Here is a 15,560-nt window from a genome sequence, read left to right on the forward strand (position 1 = left end):
GAATGGATCAGCAGGGTCGCATGTTGCTTTGCAAAGGTCCTCTTATTCGTTCTTGCTTAGGAACCATTTTCTTAGGATTCAAATGTTGCCCTCCAATCCAGGCGAACCAGTCTTCCAGGCACTTATGATCCCACAGCACAGTCTCAAAGGCAACAGGGCCCCCTGTTCTGTGGCTGAGTGATTAAACGAATTGTGCCCTGTGCTCAAATTTTCAGCCATTAGGGTCTCGTAAACCTGGCAAATGAAATATTATAAACAAATTTGGTCCGGAAGCCTGTTTTTCCATTTCGTGTTTTTGATCCAAGTCTAAAACTTAAATAATTGAAAATAACATTTTTGTTTTTATGATCCATTTCGAATTACATATATTCCTTTTTTTATTTGAATAACGAAAGAACGAGTGCTTGTGGACTTGTGGCCCTCAGTGTTTTGCACTTCTATATATGATAACTGTTAGTACTATTGTGAATAAGATAACTTAGTGATATTGTGAATAAAATAACAGTGCTGTTAGTTAATGATAACATGATAACTGTTAGTGCTATTGTGAATAAATGTTAGTGCTATTGTGAATATGATAACTGTTAATGCTATTGTGGATATGATAACTGTTAGTGCTGTTTTACTGTTCATGTTTTGAATTTAGAAGTTTACATTGAGCATTTAATAGTGAGTAATGAACCTTGATATGTTTAATCTTTCTGAAAGCTTTTTTTCCTTTTCTTCATTTCAAATGGTCTTTAAATATGAAATGCAAGACTGATATTGATAAAGTCTTATTTAGATTTATTTGTGTTTTATGTGAAGAAATGAAAAGTATGCTATTAGCAATTTAAAAAATCATAAAATAGTTAATGTAATGGTAATGTTTCAAAGGATCACCTCACGAAATCTGGTCCTGTTGGTGTAACATTTGGACACCCCTGGCTTAAGGTGAACAAATGGTTAAAGGTCAAAGGTCAGACACGGCTTATACTCCCATAAATCGTCACATGCACAGAGTTGAACTCCGAAGGTTGTATAAGATATGAATGATCAACCATCAAAAGGCACAGACACACGACAGAGACGGCACGTCTAGGCCAGTCTAACCAGTTGAAGACATGATCTGCACAACCAAATCTCAATGATTTTTCTACATCTAAATCTATTTAGGCCACATACAAACCAGATTTCAGAAAAGTTGGAACACTAAACGAATTGTGAATAAAAACTGAATGCAATGATGTGGAGGTGCAAACATCTAATATTTTATCACAAATCAACACAAATCACAGATCAGATGTTGTTTCAAAACTTCATGGCATCAACAAATCCAAAATATGTTGGGACAAGACCATTTTTACCACTGTGTGGCATCCCCCCTTCTTCTCACAACACTCAACAGACGTCTGAGGACAGAGGAGACCAGTTTCTCAAGTTTAGAAATAGGAATGCTCTCCCATTCTAATACAGGCCTCTAACTGTTCAATCATCTTTGACCTTCTTTGTCCCACCTTCCTCTTTATGATGCGCCAAATGTTCTCTATAGATGAAAGATCTGGACTGCAGGCTGGCCATTTCAGTACCTGGATCCTTCTCCTACGTAGCCATGATGTTGTGATTGCTGCAGAATATGGTCTGGCATTATCTTGTTGGAAAATGCTGGATCTTCCCTGAAAGAGATGACATCTATGTCAGGGCTGTCCCCGGAGCCGCTCCTCCTGTCGCCACAGGAGGAGACTTACGAGCCAGTGCTTGCTCCAGTCGTTCACGGACCAGCGCTCGTGCACAGACCAGCGTTAGTTCGCGAACGCATTCGCAAACACGCAATCAGCAATGACGACCTGCAGTTGTTCGCCTTCCTATTGTGATGAAAGTAGAGAAAGAGGGTGGGCTAATTGGGGGAGAGGGGTTTAGCGGGATTAAAAACGGAAGAGAGATGCGGCGGGTGGGGGGGGGGGTGTGACTTTTTGGGACTAAAGAGAACGTGAACTGGAGACTTTGGAAGTGTTCGCGACACACCAGAGGAACTCTGAGAGACTGTTGAGTGTTGCACGATGCGTTTTGGGTAACATGCTGAACTACGACATTCGACTCCACAGCTACATGGGGGGGTCTTGACGGCCACCCGAACGAGGGAAGTCTGGTATTTTAAAATCAAACTTATGTGTATGTGTATTAGTTAAGAAATGGGGATAGGGTGGGAGTAGATAAACCGTTTGATGAACTAGTATAGGCCTCCCAGCATTAATGAATTAATGGTGCCTTTCCAGACATGCAAGCTGCGCATGCCACAAGCACTCATGCAAGCCCAAACCATGAGTGATGCAGGTGTCTGAACAGAGCGTTGATAACAACTTGGGTTATCCTTGTCCATGAGTGGATTCATAATCAATATGAATTCATAATCACACTTAATACATCAGTGTGAATATGTGCGGTCAACACTCAAACTGGGAAAAACTTTTTGATCAGTGCTGCTTCACAGCCAGTCCAACAATACCAAATTTTGTTCAAATCAGTTGTGCGGTGGGAAGTAGATCATGACTGGAAGAGTGGTGCTGTCAAAAGATCACACCATCCAGACTCTGCTGGGCTTATCTGACAAAAACGCCTTAAATTCACACAACACTCAAGTGAGAATGAAAAGCTTAATCACAAGGGTCAGATTAAATTAAAGAGCTCAGTTATTCACTGTTGCTGAGGAGAAAATGAGCAAAGAGACAAAATACAAAAGCAAAGAGACAAAATACAAAAAAAAAAATCCTTTATCATTCTTTTCATTCATCATACTTTTAAAAGGGTTTTTGAACTTCCACCTAATGGCATTTAAGGCAATAAGCTGTTTACAAGGTGTGTGATAAACAGTTAAAACCTAATGTGTGTGGAAGAAGTAAACCTGAGCCCACTGTAGTGGAAAAAGTGCAGTCTATGTAAACGTCATATTGGACAAAGTGCAGTCTATGTAAACTTCATATTGGACAAAGTGCAGTCTATGTAAACGTCATATTGGACAAAGTGCAGTCTATGTAAACTTCATATTGGAAAAAGTGCAGTCTATGTAAACGTCATATTGGACAAAGTGCAGTCCATGTAAAGCTTGTGTAAAAGCTGTTTACCATTTACATCCTACTCGTCTGTTACATGGCATGAGCCATGAGCCAAAATATTTCTTTGTCTCCAAATCACAGATTATGTTGGGAAGAGCACAGCTCTTCTATTTCAGTCTTGCTAGTGTTAAGAGAATGTGAGTAAACTTGATAAAGTTCCTCACTGCCACTGTAACCCACCTTTTCAAAGGCTTCAGGTAGCCTGATTTACAGTTTATCTAGCAGATATGCAGCAGACAACAGGTAGTTCCTGATTCACTCTGGGTACGTAGTGTTTAATTCCTGATTCACTCTGATTAGATAGGGCTTAGATCTGGTTATATCTGGTTAGATATTGTTTAGGCATTTCCAATATCTTATACTGTGTACAAAGCTGTTTCACATGCACCATGGTCATTGCTCACATTTAATAAGACCATACAAATATTTTAAACCATCATGAGTCAAACCTGCAAGTGGATGCAGACTGAATCCAATATGATCCATCAAAACCTCCTGCCTCATACTCCTGCCTCATACAATTACTTTATCTTAGTTTTAGTGGTGGGCCGTTATCGGCGTTGTTATGTAACTCCCTTTTTGTGCTTATCCTACAACAGTTTGCACGACGCATAGGGATACGCAGACCACAGTTGGCTGATTCACTTCTCAATACTTTATTGAACAACTGCCCAAAACTATACTGCTTTTACAAGCTCTCTTTTGGCTTGGTGCCCTCTACTGGAGGATACTATATAAATGACTTACGAACTAGGTTCATACATAACATTTCCTCCCCACTAAGATTTGTTGTCAATCAACACAAAAGCTCTTTTCTCAAGCACAACTCAAAATACAATATTAAAAGAGAATTTCCTATGTTAAACACCAAATAAGATGGCAATGTTATGCTACCCTTTTAACATCAAGATTGGCAACAATGTTGCAGAACTCAAACATTCATACATGGCAACTATTCCTCTGTGCTTACTCATCACGGTAACGTATGGGTGGTTTTGTGACTCTCAGGATAACGTCTTACATTCTCTGTTATCTGTATACACTCAGTTTGTGGCGGTTCAGTGGACTGTTGTCTTAGGTAGTGTGGTGTTTGCAGGAACTTGATCTGTACTCTCCTCACAATGAGACATATCAGGGTTGAATGTGGTGCACGTATTACTCTGAGGGAGTAACAATGGAGAACTCACAGAACTGTCCTCTATAGTCTGTTGAGGCATTGACTCAGGGCGAGTCAGCATCTGGTCCACATGTCGTTTCCATACCCCTTGTGTTCCCACATTTACCTCGTACGACACTGGTCCAGTCCTCTCCGTCACTACACCTTGTGTCCACTTCTCTTCCCCCTTCCTGTAATCACGCACCATAACAGACTCTCCAACATCAAACTGTCTGGCCTTCGAACGTTGCTGCCGGCGTTGCTGCTGAGCTTCCTGTGACTGATGCACTGTTCCAGCAACACAGAGTTTCAGGTAATCCAGCCGAGAACGCAGCTTGCGTCCCATAAACAACATAGCTGGTGTGTCCTTTGTGGTTGCATGTGGGGTGTTGCGGTAAGTCAACAGAAATGTATCCAGACGCTGCTGCACTGATGTTGTTCCTCTTGAAGATTTCAAGGCATGCTTGAACGTCTGTACAAAACGCTCGGCCAACCCGTTGGTGGCAGGATGGTACGGCGCCGACCGGATGTGTTTGACTCCATTGCACTTTAGGAATGTGCTGAATTCTTCAGAACAGAACTGTGGTCCGTTGTCACTGACCAGAACGTTTGGAATACCATATCGACTAAAGAGGCCCCTCAGAACTTGTATGGTTTTACTGGCTGTAGTGCTATCCATGACGCACACCTCAAGCCATTTGGAATGTGCATCCACCGCAACCAGATACATATGTCCTTCAAACGGACCAGCAAAGTCTACATGTATCCTTTCCCAAGGACTAGATGGCCACATCCAAGGGTCCTTTTGCACACGTTGACAAGTGTGGCATGATTTGACCTGAAGCTCGATTTGAGAGTCGATGCCTGGCCACCAAAAATAACTGCGCGCTAATCCCTTCATCCTGACTACACCTGGATGTGCTGAATGGAGCTCCTCCAGTACACGTGGGTGCAGCTTAGGGGGCACAATCACTCTCCCACCCCACATGAGGCATCCCTGCTGTACTGAGAGGTCATGGTGTCGCAGCAAATAAGCTGACAGCTCTTCACCTGCGTCCTTTGCTGTCGGAAATCGACCAGTTGTGACCATTTCCAGGATACGACACAACGTTGAGTCAGACATGGTCTCACGCCTAATCTCTGTGTCACTGACTAGTAATGTGTCCAACTGTGATGTGTAGAACATCTCTACTGCATCTTGCTTTTCCTTATGAGCATGAGGAAGCGGTAACCTCGAAAGTCCATCAGCATTGGCATGTAATGTACCTCTTTTGTACTGAATGGTGTAATCATGTGCTGACAGAAGGAGTGCCCAACGCTGCATTCGTGCTGCAGCCATTGGTGGTATGCCTTTTTCTGGGCTCAGTATGGAGGTTAATGGACAATGGTCCGTCAGTAAGGTGAACTTATTACCACAAAGGTACTGGTGGAACTTACGTACTCCAAATATGATAGCTAATGCCTCTCTCTCGATCTGAGCATAGTTTCGTTCTGCCTTGCTGAGAGTTCGTGATGCATAAGCTATAGGTTTTTCTTCACCCTTGGGCATGATGTGTGAGAGCACTGCTCCGACACCATAGGGTGAAGCATCACAAGCCAGGCGAAGAGGCAGCTCAGGATTGTAGTGGGTGAGTACTTTCTGAGATATGAGGAGTCCTTTCGCTCTGTGGAACGCTGACTCACAGGCTGGCGTCCATTTCCACTTCTTCTCTTTATTCAGAAGTTCATTCAATGGATTCAGGATAGTGGCCAGGTCAGGAATGAAACGTCCATAATAATTCAGCATCCCTAGAAAAGAACGTAACTGGCTGACATCCCCTAGTGCAGGTGCTTCCACAATGGCACATACCTTCTCCGGTGATTTGTGGAGCCCAGCTGCGTCAATAATATGGCCCAAATATTCCACAGACTCCTGGAAAAACTGACACTTCTCTTGCTTAAGGTGCAAACCATATTCTTCTAGCCTGCCCAGGACAGCATCAAGCGTTTGGAGATGTGTCTGTTCATCAGGACCACTAACAAGGATATCGTCCAAATAACAATGCGTGTATGGCAGTCCGAGGAGCACTTGGTCCATAGCCTTCTGGAATAAGGCAGGAGAGGATGCTATGCCAAAAGGTAACCGATTGAAACAGAAAAGTCCTTTTTGTGTTGAAATTGTCAGCAGCTCCTTAGAGCTCTCTTCTACTTCCATCTGTAGATATGCATTAGAGGGATCTAATTTACTAAAGCGCTGACCTCCTGCTAGGGAAGCAAACAAGTCCTCAATATGTGGGATTGGGTACTTGTCTATGCAGAGTGCTGAGTTGAGGGTGACTTTAAAATCCTGGCTGGCGGCGAACGTAACACTCGTGACGAAGTCTTTTTTCAATAGCCCTGAAATAAATGCTCTGTTTTTTTTTGGTCCGTATCCTGTTAATCAGGAATGAGATATGAGATTGGGTCCGGACAGGACTGCGTTCGGGTCCGGATCCGGACCACGGTCCGCCAGTTGAGTACCCCTGTTTTAGAGAAAACAGCTGAGTGTCTCTTTAACACTGTCCCTAAACTGTCTGTCTGTCTTTGCTCAAGGACATGCACCATCTTTAAATCTCTCCAGTTCTGCCACTCCCTACCAAACAATGGGGGTGCCTCCACTTTCACTACATATAGGGGCAGAACAGCACATTGCTTGTTTAATTCGACTTTCACTTGAATGACTCCTTCCGGTGCCAGTGGTTCACCAGTGTATGTCTTCAGTATGATAGTAGTGGGTTGCAAGGGCAATTGACTCAGCTTCCTTTGATATTGTTCCCATGGAATCAACGACACTGCAGCCCCTGTATCCAACTCCATCTCCATTTTCTTTCCATTTACTAAGGGCATCACTGAGATTCGTGAATATTTCCCCTTTTGTGACATTGAATACAGTCCCAAATCACTATCAGTGTCAGATTTCGTTCCATTACTTTCACTTTTGTTTGCCTCGACATGATGAATTTTTTTGCGTCTAATTGTATTATCATTCTTTTGTGGCATCACGTCTTTTTGTTTATTTCCTCTGTCTTGGCTATTCTTGGCTTTACTTCTACACATGCGTATTGTGTGGCCTTTCCGTCCACACTGATGACAGTCGCGGTCTTTGTACCAGCAGTGTTCCTTGGTATGGTTCGTTTTCCCGCAACGGCGACATCTACCCCCTCTGAGCCACTTAACTGCTGCACGTCGCATGCCACGGTCTCTGCCGACACTGCATAGTCGACTGCTTTCTGGAACGTGAGATCTTTCTCCGTCAACAGGCGTTTCTGAACAGTTTCGCATTTCAGTCCGCACACAAACCTGTCACGTCGTGCATCTTCTAAATACCCACCAAACTCACAATGTTCCGAAAGTCTCTTAAGCACCGCGACATACTGTGATACTGTTTCTCCTTCTCCTTGATTACACTTGTGGAACCGAAATCTTTCGGCTATTACAAGCGGTTCGGAGCGAAATGAGCCTGCAAAATAGCGACCGTCTCTTCGTATGCCATAGTACCAGGCTTCGTAGGAGCTACCAAACTGCAGAACAATCCATACGTTTTAGGCCCCTTCACGCTAAACAGCACAGACACTTTCTTAGCCGCTTGAATGTCATTAGCCTCGACGTAATGCTCAAAACGTTCAATATACGTTGCCCATTGCTCACCAAGTCTCATCAAAAGAATCCATATGCCCAATAATTCCAGCCATGATGTGTCTGCCTTCAGTAACATGCACTGTACCCATCGATTCGTCAGCTGAAGATTGGCTCATGCTCTCAGTCAGTAGCCCAGTAGCTCACTAGCCGTGCTTTGCACGTGGTGGATCCTTCTCGTCCAGACTTGACAAAAATGCTGGCGTGCCTCGCGCAGCTGATGTGAAAAGTCTTAAGGACCACACACCTTTGTCGCCAATTTTATGTTATGTAGCTCCCTTTTTGTGCCTATCCTACAACAGTTTGCACGACGCATAGGGATACGCAGACCACAGTTGGCTGATTCACTTCTCAATACTTTATTGAACAACTGCCCAAAACTATACCGCTTTTACAAGCTCTCTTTTGGCTTGGTGCCCTCTACTGGAGGATACTATATAAATGACTTACGAACTAGGTTCATACATAACAGGCGTTATCTGCGTTAACGGCGTTCGATACTCTTATCAGGCGATATAAAAAATACCGCCGTTAATCTATTCTTAAAGTTGGATTGGGAACTGGGTCAAAATAGGTAAGCAAACTGATGACATTCACCTTGATAGTTCGGTTAGCTCGGTGGGAGCTCGGTTGTATTCTTAACCAAATTGCACAGTAGGGGGCAAGAACGAGTTTTCAAACCTATGAATTACCACCCACAACAAATTGCACATGTGCTTACATGGATGCAGCCACGAAGCCACCAGGTTTGCTTCATGGAAAATTAATTTTTAAGAAGCTTCCTAATGGAGACATTGACAAGACTAAAGTTGTTTGCAACGCGGAATTAGTTTATTGTAGGAGTTTTACCAGTCTGAAGTACCCGTTTGCTTACCCGTTTTGCTGACGCTGGGTCAAGCACTGATGCAGCCCAGGGGAAGAGTTGCCGCTGCTGGAAACAGATTATCGAGCCCTTGTACTAAATGTTGGCTTACATTTCAAATCTTATGCTTATAAATGTTATCAACCCATTTTAATGTACAATATGTAGGCTTACAAATTCATGTTTGACTGAATATGCCCTCTTAAAGTATGTAGGCATACAGTACTATTTTCATGTTTAACTGAATAAACAGTTGAACATGAGTACATTTTATTAAGCATGTTTTTTTTTCTTAAAGTATAAAAGTAGAACAGCTTTCTCAAGCAGTCATTGATGCATTTTGGAAACAGGAGATGAGCCCCTGGTCTAATGCACCCTCTGTATTAAGAAACCCTATCTCAAAAATTGACTTTTAGTCATTACTTGGGTAGCATGCATATTCTGAATGAGCCATTTTAATCTAGATTAATCTAGATTAATTTCAAGATTTCAGTGAGATGAATCTAGATTACAACAATTAATCTATGCCCACCCCTACACCCCTAGTTTTAATAAAAGTCTAAATATAAAATCTATGTTACTATTTAATTGGGAGAGTGGGGGAGACTTCTACTTTGACAAGAACAGTAACTTTTGGCATCACATGACCAGCAAGTGTGAAGCTGGACACAGGGCGACAGACGAAGCACAGATCCAGTGGGTCGTTCAAACGTCATTTTATTAACAAACAGATAGCGCAGACAACGCACATTGAACACTTAACATTAAGCGTGGCGAGACTCAAACAAAGATGAGCACGGGACACTGTGCGAATAGTCAAACCACATAAGCCCCGAGTGATCACGAGACGAGCCACAGGTGAGACGAATTAACTAGTGCTGTCAATTCCAGGTGCCGCGATTAAAAGTTCTCACCAGGATTTTGCTCAGGCTTCCTGTATTGTGTTGATTCCACTAATTTTACTTGGATTGCTAATTAGAAAATCTAGCAAGCTTGAGCAAAAAAATGGTGAGGACTTTTAATTGCGGCACCTGGAATTGACAGCACTAGAATTAACACATCTAGACACATCCACACCCACTAAGATACACAGACGCAGACGTCTAGATATAGACGACATAAACACATGCCCAAAGGGGAGGGGTCAGGGGCTGTACCATGACAGAGCCCCCCACCAAGGGCACTACCCATCCCGGGGTGCCAACAGAACTGAATGCCCCAAACCCACACCGATGGGCGGGTCCAGAGCCTTCAGTCCTGTGCCTGGCAGATGACTGCCCTCGGTGGAGAATCCGTCATGAACAGCCTAGAGCACCCTCCCTGGGAAGACAGGGGAAAAGACGTTAGACAAACACAACAGTACATTCACGAACACACAAACAGATACATTAATAGACAGAAGCACAAAAGGGAAAAGGGGATTCGGGATACACACAGGGACGGACACAAACGCAGGCACAGACACACACAAAATGGAGCCAGGCTTCGCGCCTGAAGGAGGGCTGCCAGCAGAGAGAACGCGGGAGCTGCAGGCGCTGCGGTGGGCGGTCTTCCTCCCGCCCTCGCTGCAAACCCTCCGCTGGGTGCGGTGCGGCTGGCGGACACTCCTGCAGCCCTCTCGGTGGGCACGCTACCGGCTTCTTTGGAAGCCCTTGGGGGGCGTGCCGCAGGGTAAGTCTGCTGATGCTCGCTCTCTCTCTACCGCGGACCCCACTGGGGAAAGTCCCCTCTTCCCAGTGATCGCCCTCCTGACCTGGCAGTGGGAGCGTGGTGCTCAGTTTCCATGGGCCCGTTCCATGGGCAGAGTACTCAGATGGAGGCTGGCTGCCTTCCTTGTCCTCACACTCCATGAGGTCCGAGCACTTGGACGGGGGAGGACTCGCTTCATCCCCGTAACGCTCAGTGGGAGCCGAGCATAGGGATGGAGGAGGGCTGACGTCTTCCTCACCCTTGCCGTAATACTCGGAGGGAGCTGAGTATACGGACGGAGGGGAGCTTTTCTCCTCTTCTTCACCCTCACTGTAATACTCAGTGGGAGCCGAGTATACGGACGGAGGGTAGCCTTCCTCCTCTTCTTCACCCTCACCGTAATACTCAGTAGGGGCCAAGTATACGGATAGAGGGGAGCTCTCCTCTTCTTCTGACCCCTCCTCCTCCTCAAACTCACCCTCTGGAGTCTTATCTTCTTCTCCGCTGCAATAAAGCTCTACGGAGCCGACTCTCAGAGGCGAGGGGTCTCTGGAGGAAGGCAGGTGTCGATCCCGCCATATCCGCTGCGCAGCCTCGCACAGGTGTGCAGCCAACGCCTCATCCCAGGTAGCCGGTGCCTGACGCAGCAAAAACGCAACTACGGATCGAGCTGCATCTCTTCAAGGCTCATGGGGTTCTTGTAGCGGGGGAGAACTACGAGAACTACTTAATAGACTGGAGACACTCATTGGCATAAGAGGTCAATGGTTCAGATCCTACCTGACAGATCGTTACCAATTTGTGCTAGTAAATAACGAATGCTCTGAGCATTCTAAAGTAAAGTATGGTGTCCCACAAGGATCTGTACTGGGCCCCATATTATTCTCATTATATATGCTACCACTGGGCACTATCATTCGTAGGCATGGTATTAGCTTCCATTGCTACGCAGATGATACTCAGTTGTATATATCTTCTAATCCAGATGATACCACCACAACTCTCAAGATTGAGAACTGCGTCCAGGATATTAAAAACTGGATGGCGTCTAATTTTCTTAAACTAAATTCTGACAAGACTGAGGTACTGATTCTTGGGCCTAAAGCTGTTAGAAGCAATTGGGCTGATATTCCCCTTACCCTAGATGGTTTTTCAGTAACACCAAAATCTACTGCAAATAGTTTAGGTGTCACTATTGATTCTGATCTTTCATTTGACACACATGTATGCAATGTCACTAAGGCTGCCTTTTTCCATTTACATAATATTGCCAAGCTGAGACACTTACTTTCATTAGCTGATGCAGAGAAGCTAGTTCATGCTTTTGTCTCGTCGAGATTGGACTACTGTAATAGTCTTCTAATTGGATGCTCTAAACAGTCCATAAAGAAGCTACAACTTGTACAAAATGCCGCAGCTAGAGTCCTAACCAAGGCTAGGAAATTCGATCATATTAGTCCCACTCTCGCCGCACTACACTGGCTGCCGATTAAATATCGCATTGAATTTAAAGTTCTCCTGTTAACCTATAAGGCGTTAAATGGTCTTGCCCCACAATATCTGAGTGAACTCATTGATTACTACAACCCATCTCGCCCTTTGCGCTCCCAAAATGCTGGATTTCTCCTAGTTCCAAAAATTAGTAAAACTACAGCCGGAGGCAGAGCTTTCTCTTTTAAAGCCCCTCAATTATGGAATAGCCTTCCAGCTCCAATCCGAGATTCTGACACAGTTCCAATCTTTAAATCTAGACTTAAGACTCACCTGTTTAGTCAAGCCTTCAGCTAAAATTCCCCTTGTAAGGTGTAGGGGCTTGGGGGCCCCCAGACATTGAGATTTCTGGTGATCTGAGATGTTGATGCTGTCATCCAGCTGTGTCATGGCATCACTCTATTTGTGACTATGACTTGACTGGAAAGCAATGTCTCAGTGAGCCCTCATGCCTGTGGTCACCTCTGAACCCCTCCCTTTAGTTATGCTGCTATAGATTAGTCTGCCAGAGCCACATGCTGATCACTGGCACGTGAGCTACGTACATTTAAATCAATGGTGGTTTAAATTCATGTCCACTCAGTCTGTATTATCTATCTTCTTGTATTTGGCTCTACCCAAGACGATTGGATACAAGCACCTGCAGGCACCTGAGGGGATGGTCTGGCTGCCGGTGGATGTGCTGATGCCAGGGTTCACCTGGGGAGTAACACTGCAGTCGGAGCCTACAATACCAGCATCACTGCTCCGACACGGAATGAAAGCCTGGCATTCATCAACAGACATTTACAGTGACAATATCAAAACCCAGAACTTTCAATTCTACCTTTTACCTAGTCTGATTGTGTGAATTGTGTGTGACTTGTGTATTTGTGTGTTAACGGGCCGCCCAATGGAGGATGGGTTCCCTTTTGAGTCTTGGTTCTCCCGAGGTTTCTTCCTATTCCCCACCATCATAGGGAGTTTTTCCTCGCCACTGTCACCTTTGGCTTGCTCATTAGGGTTCTGGACCCATAGTATTGTTAACCTTGTAAACCCTGTAAAGCTGCTTTGCGACAACTTGAGTTGTTAAAAGCGCTTTACAAATAAACTTTGATTGATTGATTGATTGACAGGGGAAGAGGCATGGTGGTGTCTGCTGGGCCTCTTCCCCTTCTTGGCGCGGGTTGTATATCCCGGCATGATGTCTTGGTCGTCTCGTCTTTCTGTGACGCTGGACGCAGGGCGACAGACAAAGCACAGATCCAGTGGGTCGATCAAACGTCACTTTTATTAACAAACAGATAGCGTCTAGACATAGACGATATTAACACACGCCCAAATGGGAGGGGTCAGGGGCTGTACCGTGACAGCAAGTCCATGTTTGTACCTCCTTTTCCCATTGACACACCACACTGAAGTTGTCTTGAAGGAAAAAAAAATGTAATACTATCTGGGTTATGTTCACTTTAATTTTTCATCAATAATACCAGTTTAGATGATCTATGTTTTGTATAAAATGGTAAAATTTAATTGTTGCCATATGGCAACTATATGCAACTATGGAACGTATTTTTGCACCTTCAGCCTATTGGACTGTAATTGACTTATATAGTAGAAGGCTATTCTGTGCCTATGCCTACAAATTTTTCTTACATTTAAAATGAAAATAAAATTATTAACTTTTTGTTGTTCTAACCTTAAGCCTAACCCTAACATTTTAAACTGCAACATTACCTTTATTATAAATTTCACCACTGGAAAGCATAGGAATTGTAGACTGCATTTTGGCTGTATAGCCAGTTTACATATGCTTTCATCCTCAGAAATTATGAAAGCCAGCATCTTTTATGTTCTAGGGAAGGTGAACACAGAGTTGCTCTTCCACAAGAGCAGAGTGAGGATTAGTTAGTGGGCAGTGATGAGGAGAATGATGTTGATGTGAACCTGAATGAGAGTTGTAAAAGGTCAGAGTCAGGTACATACACAGAGGCAGAACCAAAAGAAACAGGTTGAGGTATTTTATTATAAAAAGTAATAAATGTTTCATATATTGTGACATTCTGTCACAATCTTTTATATCATGATTATTTATTTTACATTTCACTAGGTGGGCAATAGAGATGTGACATACGTCTTACTACAGGCGTATGTACCTTACCTTAGATTCCAAATAAAAAGTTGTTTTAATTTAACTGTTTAAATACTGGGTTAAATGTATCACTACATGTAATCTGGATTTACTTGATCACATTTTCAATAAAATTTAGTTTTTGGTAAAAATATGGGTTTGATGCTGCTTTCCATGACTGCGCATTGTTGCCATATGGCCACATATGCCACTACCCACCTTAAAATAAAAATTATTAGAGTGTTTTACATTTACATTAAAAAAACATTTTTTATGTAGTTAAAACACATTAAAACATTTTTATCATGGTAAAATAATAATTAATGCAATAGAGGGTTAAATCATGTCACTGTTGTAGGTCCAAGGTACCCGTTTAGTAGTTAACTTGTTATTCAGATGAGTGAAATTTTGGGAATGACACTTAAACAATAGGCTGTTAAAACACACCCAAGGGCCACAGATGTTATGACCTCTGGTCAATGCCCTTGATTCAAATATGCTACATGACGAGTTAAAACCAGTGTTCTCTCCCTGACACGGAGATGTCATCTCAGGAATCTTGTGATCTTCCACGCAACTGATCAGAGCCACCGTGGTCAGAGCCATCACCCATAACGTCCTGTAGCTCACCTGGATCTGCAGTTCGAGCGAGGTGCTACGATGTAAAGGAGTGCACACGCACACACATACACACACATACACACACACACACACACACACACACACACACACACACACACACACACACACACACACACACATGCCCCTCCCCACACACACAAGTCCACATACATATACACACACGCATACATACACACACACACAAGCCCACACAGAAACACACGCACAAACACATACATATATACACACAAGCCCACACACACACACACCACCCCCCCACACGCACAAGTTCACATACACACACACACACATACACACACACAAGCCCACAAACAAACACACACACAAACACATACGTATATACACACAAGCCCACACCACACACACACGCCCCCCACACACACAAGTCCACAAACATACACACACACACACAAACACACAAGCCCACACAGAAACACATGCACAAACACATACATATATACACACAAGCCCACACACACACACGCCCCCCCACACACACAAGTCCACAAACATACACACACACACACACAAGCCCACACAGAAACACACGCACAAACACATACATATATACACACAAGCCCACACACACACACACACACCCCCACACACACAAGTCCACAAACATACACACACACACACAGAAACACATGCACAAACACATACATATATACACACAAGCCCACATACACACACGCCCCCCACACACAAGTCCACAAACATAAACACACACACACACACACAAGCCCACACATAAACACGTATACATATATACACACGTCCACACACACACACACACACACACACACACACACACACACACACACACACACACACACACACACACACACACACAGAGACACAGAT

Source organism: Brachyhypopomus gauderio, chromosome 4 (genome assembly GCF_052324685.1).
Source record: "Brachyhypopomus gauderio isolate BG-103 chromosome 4, BGAUD_0.2, whole genome shotgun sequence".
In the NCBI taxonomy this organism is placed as follows: domain Eukaryota; kingdom Metazoa; phylum Chordata; class Actinopteri; order Gymnotiformes; family Hypopomidae; genus Brachyhypopomus; species Brachyhypopomus gauderio.